A 16,155-nucleotide genomic window follows, 5' to 3' on the forward strand; every position below is an offset into this window, starting at 1 on the left:
CCCACATTTTTACAAATGCCTATCGCCTTCAACTCTAAAAATATATTATCTATCTCAGGAACACCAGTTTCAAGTTCAAACTTCTTTAGTGATTTCGGTTTACCTGGAGAGCGGAGCATTGATGCGCATACTAGTACTTCACTTTCCTCGTTTATTCCATTATTTAGGGTACTTTTTGACGACACTTTCAGTTTATAACAAAATATTTTACTTAGTTATTGTTGGATTGCTATGTCGTTCAACTCCTAGGTAGGAAACCTTCAAATGTCTAATTGCTTCTTTAATCTTGCCAAAAGCAATAGCCCACGCACAACACTTAACATGTATATGTGTTTGTCACTTTTTGTTCAACATTAAAAGCCATTATTCGAACTTCAATATCAGTAAAACTGAAATGGAAGAGGTTAGGGTACGTTTTAAAGCACAAAAATTTTTCTTCAATCAAAAAGCTGTTTTTAATATTTAGCGTTATTAAACAGCTGTTAAAACTTTACTGCCGTAATCAAATCAGCTAATTTAAAAAACAAATTATAAGAAGCCGAATGGTGAAATTTTCAATATGTCACTAATTTTTATGTATTTTACAAACAATTTTCATTAAAATCGTACAAATTTTGCCAACAACTTGCTTTGCCACCATCCCGGAACTCAAGTTTAAATATTACATATACGAATTAGGCATCAATTAATTATCAGGCAAAATCCTTTGTTCATAACGTTTTGCGTTTGATCTTGTAAAAAGTGTCATTTCCTTTTAATTTTGTAGTGATCACTTAAATACTCTTGTCATAAAGCATTGTATCTAGACAATATTTCCCTGTAAGCTTTAAACTATTCAAATAACCACGAATACAGATTGCCATTGGAGACTTTGAAAACGCAGTTTGTGCGATTTTGAAAGCTCATGAACTGATAGCAATGGATTTATAATATTGTTATGTATGGAAATAAATGATTTTAGATATTAGTCATAAACTAAATGTAAGCGTTAAATTTATGACTGTGTGTATTTGTGTGTATACCTACACCAATTTTTCAGCTAATTTAAAATTTACTGTTTTTAATTTATTTTCAAAATCCTACGGTGTTTATTTATGTAAGAGGCAATATATAAAGTATTGTAATGGATACACCATATGTATGCAGTTGATTCAGCTAGACAAAATTTTTAAATCCTGCATCTAGTATTTTTGATAATCTTAAAATGATAATTATACTAATAACTATAAATTGGTATTTCATTTAAATTAGCTGATTTTAACAGTTTAGAGGCCTATTGTTTCACATAGCGGTTTCTCAGTTTTCATGATAAATGGGATTTGGAGTCGATAAGATAAAACGGAAAATTAACAGAACTTAATTAATGTGTAATATGTTATAAATATCATTTGCACATTATTATTGTAATAAAGTAGCATACAACTTATGAAAATTAGTAAAATTATGTTATCAATAGCTGGTAAAGTTGTATTCATTTGTGAAAGTAAAAATTTCAAAATTGTTTGCTAACGATAAACTTTAGTGAGTAAAACACCCTACTTTTCGACCACAGATATCACAGATGTAAAATGAAAAAAGGAAAAATAAGAAGACACGTTGAATGTTGTTTGAGTGCCTTTATACTTGTCTACTCTGTTAGAGCTACAAGTGACGACAATACTACAGAGTCGAGTCTCTCTCGTGAAACAAGACCATGAGAAATGTCCCTGAGATAATACAGATGTTTTAGCTTGATGGATTACTTCATCTAGGGGACTTGTATATACATAGACATCATTTCAAAAAGGGGGCAGGTACTTTAAAAGTTTATTTTATTGTATCAACTTAATACATTTATTTAAAGCTTATCACCGACTGTTAAGCTTTCCTTGAAAAAAAAAAGAATTATTGATTATATTGTTTATATGGTTAAAAAAAGTATATTTGTTCCTTTTTCATTGAAGTTTTTATTTATAAAACAATTGTTATATAAATATCATAATTTTGGATATGTTTTATAGTATGTAAGGCATATATGTACTTATAATAAAATCAATCTGAGCAATCTCTTAATACAATCAATTTGACGGAGGAGTATGTTTTATACGCTTCAATGCCGTTGATATCGTGTCAATTACTACAGAGTGAGAAGTAACTTTATTTACGTTAAAGTGTATTTTCACTAACTGTAAATTTCAGCATATCAGATTATTTATATGACGTACAAATCAATCCTGTTAATAGGCTCAAGTGCTTTCAGTATATTGTGATCTTTACAAGACCACAATTAATTCATTATCTCTCATGGAAACGCGCAAAATCCAGCGGGTTGGGGTAATATGGTTCCAACAGCTATTACAATTGTGTTACTGCAGTGATAAATTCACACCATTTCGAAGAAAAACTGTAATATATCATACGCTAAATAATTTTCAGTTTTAACATTCTTATATAATTACACTATTACGTTATTTATAACAATGTCTTGTAGACTGCTACATGATAAAAGTTTGTTTGAACAAGCTATTATGCTATATCTTGCAGGAAACAATTACAACTCTAGTACATAACTATTAATTAATAAAATGATGTAAAGATATATACATACGGATATTAAATAAACGTTTAGGCAGCTGTATAGTTGGTATTTCTAAATAATTTTCATCTGATATTGACCTAATAATATTAGGTATGGACCTGTAAAACAAACAAATTTATTAAATGCTGTCATCGTAATAATATTGAACTCAATAGCATATTTAATTTGCTAATTAACTCGGCGTGTAAAATTTCAATGTAAAAAAACATTAATACTATTACACATTGAGGTTTTATAAAGCTGTATATCATGAGTTATTGGATATCAGATAATGTAAATAGCGTAAGAAAGAAACAAAATAGTTTAAACTCGTTGACATATTATTTACTTATGTATAAATATAAACACTTTCTCTGAATACTTTTAATTTATTGTCTTAAATTTCATTTAGGTGTCTTTTTTAAAATTATGGAATATTCTTAAAAAACAATATCAAGGAACATAATACACTCACTAATTTAGGGAATATCAAAATTATTGCTGCCCTCCTCGTAATATAAAAATATTTTTATATTTTTATTCGTAGCAAGAGAATATAGATATACTAGATACTTAGAAAAGTGGAAGAGCTCTATGGGATAGGCACTTGTAAACAGTATGACTGGATGTGTGCCAAGATTATATAGGCTGTTACTACCTCACCTGCCGCTCTTGAAAGGGTTGGCTAACTGAGCGCCATTGTGCTGGGCAATTCAATTGTTTCCGTTTTGGCTCATCGCCAACCTGGGTTAGCTACTTTGGTGTGTAAGAGTTGAAAGTACGGAAAGAGTTAGATTTTTTCATCTATGTGTTGGTTAAATTATGAAGGAATACTTTTTGCAACAATTTAGTTCCTGAACATTAGTTACAGTATTTCTGCATCATTAGTTGTTCCTGTTGATATCTTACAGGTGTACACAATTAGATCTAGTAACACGCTTTACATATTTTTAATACCTATATTTATACGTGTTATTCTCAGTAATGCTCTCATAAAGTTGTATTTCTCAAAAAAAGGTGTCAAATGTGTTTGTCAGGCTTGTCTACAGTGCTGTAGGTCTTCATTCCAGAGAAAGTTTGTCAAAAAAAGCCTGTTGTAGAGATGCGAATTTACTTTAATGTGCGTTTTGCTATATAATGTACATACGAATTAATTTTATATTTAGACGGTTTAAAATATTTTCACTCAATGGAGATATTATAATGGGAACGATCACGTTTAAAAAAGTAGTTTTGTTACACTTTTAACTCCGTGTACAGGATAGTGGTTAATCATCAATCATAATCTTAAGAGGGTGCGTTGTCAGTGAGTCTTTGGTTGACGGGTCGGTTTAATTGGGCATATCGCTGGGCTAGAAAATACAAACTAAAAACTAAATTAAATGATAAATTGAAATAAAATATACTCGTATTAAACATATTTTTATTCAACAAAAATGTTCCATCATTGTTCGATAAGTTGCCAATGACCGCATGTGTGTGATAATGAAATCAAGTGAAAGATATGTGATAACATTACTTAAGTCTACAATATTATCGTCATGGATATTTTGCGCAGAAAACACCTGGTTTGGAAACTCATATTTTCTGTTTATTTGCTACCTTCATTGTGGGAGATGATGGTTTTAGAGGAACTTGGTAATGCTAATTTACACTATAATCTTCAATTCTTAAGTCTATAATACTATCGTCATGAATATTTTGGGCAGAAAACACCTGGTTTGGAAACTCATATTTTCTGTTTATTTGCTACCTTCATTGTGGGAGATGATGGTTTTAGAGGAACTTAATAATGCCAATTTACACTATAGTCTTCTTCAATAGAACAGGTAGTTGATGTACCTTCTTCTGAGCGTACCGGAGGGATCGTTAATTTGCTATTCTGCTTGCTGTCGATCTGTCTACATGTCAGTTTTTCTACACTTAAAGATGCATTCAAATTCATTTGTAAGTATAGAAAATTACACTTAGAATTACACTAGAAATGTACACGTAGAAACACTCTGAGAGGTTAAAAAAACTGGCTGGAAACATTTTACTTAGGTCTACCTGGTAAATACAAAGATTTATATTCTTATAGATATCTGTATATCTGTCTACATAAGATCTCAAGGATAAAACAAGTTGCAGTCATGATATATGCTCGCAACTTCTTTGAATCCTATTAAACGATACATTATATGGCAACTCCTACATTAGGAAAGATAGTTCTTCTATCACAGTGTAAGTGAAACCTTGGACTACTTAATCATAAATTTTCGCAAACAAATTAAGCCTATATCTGTTGTTATTTTAATTACCGGGGATACGAGTACATAATAGCATGCGTAACATAATATTGTGACAGTAATGTTTAATACTTATTGGATATAATTATTCACAGTATCTTGACTTAAATATGTGAAATTCTTCAAATCACCGACAGGTCAACAGTTTTGTGTACTAAATATAATTGCAGGTCTTTTTAACCAAATAATTTATAAAGGCAAGTATTTAAAGTGAAATAATAATACTTTCCCAGACATTTTTATGCAATAACACATATTATTGTATATATAAATTATGTTAAATTGGAAAAAAAGGAGAGGAATCATGTGTTTCAGGCACTTCCAGCCAAAGTGGATACAGCACAGTACTCACTCGTTATTAGGCAAGCAAAATCCTTTAACACTAAAGAAGCTCCATATGTCTGCAGTGAAACGAGACCTATCGATGAACTCTTTCACCCCAATATCTCGACCATTCAGGTTAGTAACGTGTTGCTCTAGGAAATGTATGAGACATCCCGGTGTAGGTGGCTAATCAGTGTTTAAGGCACTGAGTATTAGGGGTATACTGGTATATGAAACCCAACCGGAGGAAGATTAATAATTACCTTTCTGATAATTAACTATCCATAATAATATATAAATAGAAAACATCTATACTTAGTCATAGAATATCACAATTCAAAAATGAAGTTTTTGTACATTCTTTGGACTTCTATAAGTCACTTTAAACAGTATTATGTATTATAATAAATAAATATCTTCGTTAGCTAGATAAATTGAAGTGCTATAACTTTTTCCAATTTGAAAAAATATCATAAAATACTATAATTAACAGTAACATGTTATATAAATGAATTGATTTTCGAATGAACCGATCATAATGTTCCATAATTATAATCTGCAGTCCTTTGTATTCTTAAACAGTATTTTCTCAGGAAATTAGATTTTTTCGGATTAAACGATTATTATGGGAAAATCTCTCTCAATTACGCAATTTCTGCATTATTCGTGTAATTTGTTTTGTAAAATAACATCTGCAATGCTAAAGTAATTAGGGTATACATAAAAACACTACAAGCTATGTATTAAATACACTGCTGTTTGTACTATTTTAATACAATTCCACATGTTTATCGTTTATGGCATTTTAATTTAGTTTTCACCATACTTCCTGTTTAACGTTTGAGAGATAAAACAGCCAATATTTGGAAATAATGTTGTAATGACAGCGCATTGTATTGTTATTACATTGTAGCATTGTAGGTTTTGTTGATAAGTATTTTCTAGTTGCTTCAATATAATTAACGTACAGTAATACAAGAATCAAGTAAAGACATATAAACATAGATTTTCAACGAGAATATCTTTTTTTTCTGCAGTGTTTTTTAGTTTTTCAAAACGAAAGAAATATAAATAATGAAATAAAAGAAAAAAAAATCAGTTTGGATATCATAGAAGAAAAGAATATGTGAATTACTTAAATCCATATAAAGGAGTGTATTTTTGTCTAAAAGTGTAAATTTCTCGTGCATATATATATATATATATATATATATATATACAAAATAATTGAATCGGAAAAAGTAAGCGCTCTGTGGTGTAAAGGTAGCACATTCACCCGGCAAGTGAGAGATCCGGGTTCGACTCCCGGCGGAGCAAGTACTTTTTGTGATTCAATGTTTATTGAAATTATATATATATATATATATATATATATATATATGTATATATCCAAACCGATATTTTCCTTCACACTATTGTAATAAACATTTATTGATACGTTGGGAACATCTATTCGTTATAATAATAACTTGTGTAATAACTACAAATATTCGGTAAAGTTTAAGATTCAATTTTATTATGCATAATAAAGTAAAGTTTAAGTTGACTGAGCGTTATTGAAGCCTACTAATCAAGTGACTTAATTTCGTTTGAGTTTATATAATTTGTCTTTTTTCATGATATCTCATAAGCATTGACCTATACATTTAAAAATTGTGTTCAAGTTTAATTTTTACGATGTAAAATAAGTCAAATGGTGCACGTTAACCATGGAAATCAACTGTGCGCTGGTAAATGCTTATTGTTGCTATCGGTAAATACGACAGTAACAATAAAATAGCAGAATACATAAAGTTAACAAAACTGAGTGCACACATATGAGATTAAAACGGGTGACTTAAAAAAAAAACTTGCAGCTATAGACTTTCAATTATATGCAGTAGGTGCTAAGCTACGCGTATTAATGCGTAATTCCATGTGTTATCACAAATGACTATAAAATTTTCGTACTGTAAATTTAATGGATTGTACTTGGAATGCTTCTTTAGACTATACATGCAACCGCAACGAGGCTAAACCCAAACACGTAGCCTACGCTACATTACCATGATAAATTACCTACATAATTTCTCTCCAGACGATGATATTAGTATTCAGGGCGTAAATTCACTTAAAGGCCGTCCCAACTGGAAGATTAATATACATTTTAGAAATAGTATTTCTTCGGATTTTATCAATCAATGTTATATACTGTAACTGAATACTTTTAATTATCAGTAAGTATAATTTTATAATAGAAAAAAATATTTTCGTATATTATATTTAGAGAAATTTAATATTTTTATATTTAATACTTGTGTATTTATTACGTGATAATACCTCCTGCTTTGGTTAAATTTAATGGACTACAATTATATTTTTTAGATATATTGAAATTGTTTTATAGTATATTTTTTTCCCAAAAATTTCATTAAGATAAGTTTAAAGAAACAATAATAATATACAATACAATATAAAAACAATACAATTGGTAATATATATACAATTTTGTGGGCGAGGGTATATAACTGAACTCCTCATAAAGGACGACACCAATTTTTATGAATTTTGTGTGTGTTGTCAAGTGGATTGGAGAATAGTTGGGATCTAGTAATTTATGCAGTTACAAATAAAATTCATAAAATATATTTTCAAACGCCTGCACATTATAAACTATAATTAAGAAACAGTTCTGTATAATAAATAGCCATACATTTCTTGAAGGCGCAAAGTTATAACGTACATTCATCTTTAAAATAAATATCTGTTACAACTTGAAGCTTGATTTGAGTTATTACTTGAGTAATTACTATTTGAGGGATAATAAAGTATATATACGTGTAAATTTCACCTTTTTATAGTTTATTAGTGGTTCACAGGACACCTCAGCCTACCAACAATTTAAAATCGTCCATGATAAATTAATCAGACAACTTCAACTTAAATTAAGACATTAATCAACTTAGGTAAAATCTATAAAGTTATAAGCATATTGCAAGTGTCCAGGAACCATGTGTCCGGTAGCGTTGGGTAACACATTTGTAGTTATTTATAACATGACCTGTGTTATAGTTTAGATTATCTTCCTAAATCTAACTAATATAAATGCTTGAATTTTGATCAATTGTGATAAGACTAATTTTGATTTTGACAAGACCATTTAAAGTATGACATGTAAAGGAAGACTTTTACTCTTACACATATCTTTGATTAGGTTATAGCCAAAATTATAAATATGTATATACATATATAATTTAATATATAATATAAATAATATAATATTATATATAATATATTATATATATTCAATATAAATACTACTAGTATATTATATACTCCAGGTGGCACTGGTGTGGTTCGTCTGGGCTATCTTTGGCTCCGTTATTTTAGTGCTTTTTGTTATAGAAAAAGTAATATTTGTCTATTTATTTCGCTCAAATTGTAAATTAAACTTGATCCACAATGGGAAATAGCGAGGGCAACAATAATTGTGGCAAATGTAAAAAAAAGCTGTCTAGTGATGGGGACTACGCCATTTGTAGGTTAGGTCGGGTAGGCTATCATTTTGGGAAATGTAGCATTCGGGGCCAATCTTGGAAGGGCTTGTGTAAGGCTGGTCATTCTAAGTGGTCCTGCGCAACTTGCAGAAGAAAGGAAAAACCTGCGAGTACTTCCGAGGAAGGTCATAGTGATTCCGTCCCGGTTAACATAGCTGCTAAGCTTGATAGCTTACTGGAAATGAAAAAAAAACTGTCGATGATGTGCAAAAGACTCTAGATTTTATGTCAGAAAAATATGATGTAATTATAGAGGAAATAAAAGCACTAAGGGAGGAAAATAGGGTCACAAAGAGAGAACTCAGTGAGGTTAAGAAGAGGTTAGTGAGGAGTGAAGATGATGTGAAATCTCTTACTGAGCGCCTAAATGACCTGGACCAGTATGGGAAAAGAGTTAACCTTGAGATACAGGGTGTTCCGGTCCGTGGAGAAAAGTTGGAAGATGAGAAGACCGAATAAGTGGTTAGAAACCTGGCAGGTGAAATAAATGTTCCCTATGTTCCCGAACAAATCCATAAACTGCACAGACTACAAAGAAGGAGTGACGACAGGCCGCCCGCTATAATGATCCAGTTCATGACCAGTACTGCTAGGGACACATGGTTACTGGCTGGCTAGAAGGCACGGTTGTCCGATAAATCGTCAGGTCAGAAGATTTATTTCAACGAAAACCTGACCTATTTTTTCAAGGGACTTCTGAAGGAGGCTAAATCCAGAGCAAGGATCCACAACCACAGGTTTGTTTGGTTAAAAAATGGAAAAATCATGGATAAGAAAAATGAGGAAGATAGAAACATTATTGTCATAAAAACATTAGATGACATTAACAAAATTGGTTAGCTAATCTAAAACTAATGTATCTCATTGAATTTGCATCTCATCCTGGTATAGAGATTGGTTGTTTTAAGATGTATCACTCTTTTTTTAATTATTAATAGATCAAACAACATAGAATATGAGATAGACTTGCATTCTGACAGTTATTTATGTTTTGAAAGTTGGTTCATGCATTGCTGGAATGTAAATAGGTCGTTAGGCATTAATGTAATATATTTAAATATAAGGTCAATTAGAAAAAAAACTGGGATACTTTTGTATTACAGATATTGTGCAAGATTGACAAAATTGATATAATTGTACTTTCAGAGATAAATGTTTCTGAACATGATTTGGCCAGTTACAATATTGATGGTCTTTTAAAGGTTTTAATGTATAGTGGGTTGAGGTTTTAATAACTATTAAAGTTCTGCACTTCGATAACTGATCAAATGGAGCCTATACGTTGATTTTCTAAGAATAATTGTTAGTTTAAATGGGGAAAAATAAAAATACGGAATAAGATCAAAGAATATACTATTACACAAAAGCACACAGTTAAATCATGAATACAAAGAGTTAAAATGGTTTTCGTTTCTATTAAATGTCCAAATAATGTCCGAAATTAGTTGAAACTTTTAACAATCTTGATTGAGGAGAACATTTTCTATAATTACGAAGAACCATAAGAATTACGAAACACTGTTACCTTGCACCGTCCACTGTCTGATACCTTGACACAAATGAAGTTGAGTTGATTGCAGTTCGACCTGGGTTGCTTCCAAGGAATGATGCACTGTTGGAGTTCTTGTTGATATTTGAAGATTCCACATTTACTAGACACTATCTTCGGTTCACTCACGAACGCTGATGTTCCACAGGGACAAAGTTACCTTTTGGCTCGTTAAAAAGATAAAGTCCGGCAAGGGGTTGACGACAAATACACTATGAAGTGGCAAGGCTTCTAATTGCCATAGAACGGTTCAAAGGTTCACAACAACAAGGAAAAGGCGGAACAGCCCAAATTCAGTTAATGCTGGTTTTAACGTACGACCGAGCGGTACGGAGTCTGTAAAAAAACTGCCTGAGATGCCTCTGGGGGCTTTTCTCGTCCGCGTCCTGGAGAGAGACGCCTGTGATTGGTCGACAAAAGTCACCTTATTCTACGTCACAGTCGGACCACTATAATTTGGGATGCAGGTGTGTGTATGTGTGTACAAAGATACATGAAAATAGATTCCTTTATGACTAACATGGTATCAAACAATGGTGGACAATGAGCAATTCTAAATAAAATACACAATTTTGGTTATCAGTAAGAAAATATAATAATATGTAAATTAAATTAATTAGTATAAATAAATATGAAAACCTAACAGTAATTGTAGAATAGGTAAGGATGGTGGTGGCCTGGTATTATACTACAACATTAGAAAAGTTAAATTTACAGTTGTCAGTTTAAATGCAAAATCATTTGAATGTATATGTGGCATGGTTGAGCCAATTGAACTTTTAGGTTGTGCACAAATTTTGTTATTATCTTTATATAGACCCCCGACTCAGAGCACTGGCTGTGGTCCGCGATCATTCTTAAAGGAGTTTGAGGAAATGATAAACAGTAAATTTTTGCATGGAAATATGATTTTAGATTGGCGATACTAATATTGATATTAAGAACTTCTCAGATACAATTAGTCAAGAACATGAAACATTACTGTCCTCAAAAGGTTTAACAGCGGTGATCTCGGATTACACTAGAGAGGAGGTTCGAGATGGGAAATTGACTCAGACTTGTATTGATCACATAAGTTAGAGATTTAATTAATTTAGATGAAATACAGGGTGCTATAATAAAAACAAAAATCTCGGACCATTATCCTATAGCTGTTAGGATGGGGTATGGTTTGCTTCCCACCGAATGCTCAGCTCAAAATCAAATCCAAAGAGGAATAATTGACGAAAACAAACTGAAGCAAAAAATTGATAGTTTGGATTGGGAGAACATGCCAATGACTAATGCCAACCTTGCTTTTAATTATTTGGTAAACCAATTTTCAACTGCAATACGTTACAGCAAAAAGACTTTCAGAATAAATAATAAACAGACTAGAATTGAGAAAGAATGGGTGACTAATAACCTAAGAGCTATTACTAAAGAGAGGGATAGGCTGTTTAGAGTGTGGAAGGCTGATCCTGGAAATATTGCACATAAGCTAAATTATACTTCATTTATGAACAGAGTAAACAGGGATATTAAGAAAAGAAAAGACGAATATTATAAGAACTATTTCAATACAGTGGCTAATAATAGTAGGAAAACATGGAAAGGAGTTAATAAATTATTGGGCAGTGCCAAAAATAGATCTATAGATGAGCAAATAATGATGTCTATGACGGGTACGGCAAGCCAGATCTCCAATAACTTTGCTGAGCAATTTAAATATGGGGTGTTAGAACTAAAACATACTTTATCAATAATAATGCTAGGCCTACATAAAATAGATATTAATCTGTAGTCATTTATTTGTAAGGTTCTTAAGTTATTAACTGATCCTGTTAAACAGAGAATAGGAATATTCCTGGAATCATATCTATTAAAATTAGTTGTACTTCATTGTGTGGCCATCAGGTTTATGATATAGGCTAGTAGGTAAAGGGTTTGGCAATTTGTGTTAAATCAGATTAATTATAATTTATTAAACTATAGGCAGTTTATATGTTAGTTAATGTGGGCCTCTCACAAAATATTGTATTTGATTAGATAGGCCTAGTTTTATTTTAAGGTATGAATAGGAAGTTTGAGGGATGAACATTGTATTGCATTAAATTGGTAGCTGGGTGTACGGGTGTCAGGGTGTGCATTGATATATATGATGTGACATTGTTGGCTGTTTGCCAGTTTTACTTGATTATGAAAAAAACTTTTTAATACCCCCAGTGGATTATTACAAAACTTTAACACGCAGCTTGGCAGCAGTTGGTAGGCTATACCTCTTCAATAATAATAATACATCAAATGTTATGATAAGCATAACATGACTCTATATGCCATCGTCCTTTTGAAGCTCCTACGATAAATAAACCTTGTTGGATGCTCGTACTTAAAAATGGTAGCCCATGTACTTAAATAATGTCTCTGGATTGTGGACTTACCGGATATAAAATCACCGGCAGTATTACTGCTGGGCTTGACCCTCAGGATAGAGAATGGTATTGGTTCATAGTTGCAATAACTAATTATTGAGATTTGTTAGGAATATATAACAGTTAACAACTTACATTAAACTTCAAAGGTTCAAACATTGAGGTAATCAAAAATTGAGGAAACATCAATCTGTTGAAAAGTTAAAATTTGTGGAGCAATTCTACTATAAATCTGAGAGAATGAGATTAGGAACGGATCACGTTGTTTGCACTCATTATTAATTGTTTTAAATAGTCTTTAAAGACTGGTTAGTTGTTAAAAATATATGAAGACCAACACAAGAAGACACAAACACTAGGAGACATAAACACTAGGAGACACAAACACTAGGAGACACATACACAAGGTAACACAAACACGTAAAGAAAGTAAAATCAGGTTTCAGGGTAGGATTAAATAAATGCATCACTAGCTGCTTTATTTACGATTGAAAACAATCACTTTTTTTATTTTGAATTGTTTAAGTTACTCGTGCTTATGCACTGCAAGTTAAACTTTTAGGTTATATTCATACTCTCATAAACCTTCACGAACCAAGGTTGGGTCGGAACGGAACAGTCTGTAAGTATAACCACCTTACGCTGTAGTTTTGCGGTTAACAGCTGGTGCAATACAGTTTTTTGTAACCGGAGAGACCGGTGGGGGGAGTAAGTTAGGAAATTCATCCCCTTCCATGAATACTGCATACGGTAAAACCTAACGTGGTTCTTAAATCAAATCATTTTAAGTATAATAGAGGTAAGCTATAATAATTAAACCTAGAACTGTAATATAACATTGCTAGGATTTGCAGGTGATGTGCCGCTGGTCTTTAGATTAATTTGATTGGAGGCAGCGGTATAGATGTATAAATAAGTAGCCACTTTTTGATCACTGTCATGGATTTGCCCGCTTGTGCCACTAGTAGAATCAATAGATTGTACTTTTTGAGCATTTATGTTATATTATCATTTTATTTGTTTTTCCACCAGTATATCACAAAACTGTTATTATCCCTGCATCGGGCGCTAAACGGAGTTTTGCTCCGTGTATTTTTTATTATTAAAAATAGTACTACTTTTTCTGATGTTGGCAGTCGTTTCCCGCAGTGTACTTCACGAGAATCTTTCGGGGAATCGAAACACTAGCCTCCCGCTTATCTTTGTCAAAATCTGTCAGTGTGAGGTCTACTTCCATGCGAGACTGGACGATTCCTCCTTGAGCGCCCGATGGTGTGTTTGTAGTGCTTGGACGAAGTCTCCGTGAGCGCCTTATTCTGTTTAGTTTTTTATGGAGTAAATAATCCATGTGCGCCTAAATGTGTGACCTGTGATGGTTTCTTTTTAAGTTTTTACAATAAATTTTATTTGGATTTTTTGAAATGGAGAATGAAGAGACTTGTCAGTACAGTGCCAGGGTGCTAGGAAAGATTTCAGTACTCTTTATGGAGTGAACATTGTCGTTATAAGAACCAGAGGGAAAATGTTTTGAAACTTTATGTAGTGTGTAAAAAAATTTTAGTAAAGAATAAATTTTGAATTTAGAGTAATAATTGACATTACAATTGTATATTATCTCAAAAAGTTGTTTTTGTAATAAGTTAAAAACTAAGTTAATTTCCATATATTATTATAGCAGGTTAAACATTTTTACAATTAATTGCATTATTCATTAAAATTAATCATGTTGTTTTTATACAATAACAGTTTTTTAAGATTTTGAATTTCTTAGTTGGAAAATTTATTACAAACAGAGTAAATTTTTATTTAATTTCTAAAAATGAATATATTACATTGTAATTAAATCAGTAATGAATATTTAAACAAATAAAAACGGTTTAAACGACTATGATATCCATTATTCGATAACCTGGAGGAAACCTCCGTGAGCGCCTGATGGTGTTTCTAATTTTAAGCGCCTGATGGGCGGGTTATTGGACCTCGCTGACAAGTTCTAACTTAACGGGGCAAATGCATGTATGATTGGTGAATAAATAAATTCTATTCTATTCTATACTACTCTATATCATAAAAATAATATATTATATATTTATATACACGAAGTCAAGCTAACTTACTTCGATTATGATGACTAGATTTCATGTACAATAGTGACAGTTGTAATAAGTATTTTTCCAAAAACAGCAACTAATAATGGGTATTCACCATTGTTGAATAGAATAATTTTTAATTAGGTTGAATCTATAAATACACGATTTTCATTAGATCGTCATGCGTAACTTAGTAAAAATACTTTAAAAGTGTTAAATACTTTTATATTTTATATGCTCATAAAACTATTTAATTTAATTTTCAGCAAGTTTATTGTTTATTTATTTATATTCTGAGTAAGCGGTGAGGGCCATGTTTCAAAAAAGAGTTAATTTTTACAATTAATAAATTCTTAAAATTGGGAAGAAGAATCTATCAGATAAAGTGCGAATAAAGTTCAACCCTCCCTCCTGTAGTGATAGAGTCGTTAAAATGTCATTAAATCTCAAGAAAGATTTTATTCAAGATGTTTCTGCCACCATTGTGTTCTCCTTATTGTCCAACCTGGATTTATATTTCTTTTATTTTAAACTTTTACAAATTATTACAGGAAAGATGAAAATTATTTATTACATTATATCTGAACATCATTATTTAATTTTTATGTTTATGAATTATTAATACTTGTTAACAGTTACATTTTTTTACATTTGTACTGTGATTTGCTAAAATACTCAGATTAATTTTATAAATAGCTAAATTACCAGGAGTTTTAACCGAAATTGCTATGCAACATACCATGTACGTAATTACATAGGTCCCATGATATAAGTAAAAATTGAAATTATTCCTACATTTTTACCTTGTTATACAATAACAATTAAATATTTTTTTAATAGTAAGCTTAATGCTTCTCCGAGGTCATCCGCGAAATAAATTTATTTTCGACATTCATGTCCAATATGTACGCTCATAACATAGTATGTAATTTATTTAACATAGTAATGATATATGTTAAATTTTATATGGTTTTACTACATTTATTTAAGAATATGCAATATCATCCAAAGATCAGTATGACGGTTTTTGTCATCCTGATATTTGTAGACGGTTTGGCCTATTGAAATTAAAGTATTGGTTTGTTGTAGCATAATGCAATAAACTTTTCGGTGTATCAACATTTACAAATTCCAACCTCGTACATGTAAGGAACATCCCTAGAAAATGAAAAATAAAAATCTTAGCGCTAACTGAAACTCGCTATATTTTAATGTTCCTATAGAGCGGAAGGTGGGTTTTAGCTTTTTACAAAACGGACCGTTTGGTTTGTTAGCTTATGAAACGCGTAACTGATATAATTTAAACAAATGAATACTCATTTTCAAAGAGAGTGGCTGGAACAAACGGGAACATTTTTATCTGTCATCTCCCGTTAGGTTTTCGGCGGATTTTAATTAAA

Source organism: Homalodisca vitripennis, chromosome 7 (genome assembly GCF_021130785.1).
Source record: "Homalodisca vitripennis isolate AUS2020 chromosome 7, UT_GWSS_2.1, whole genome shotgun sequence".
NCBI lineage: Eukaryota > Metazoa > Arthropoda > Insecta > Hemiptera > Cicadellidae > Homalodisca > Homalodisca vitripennis.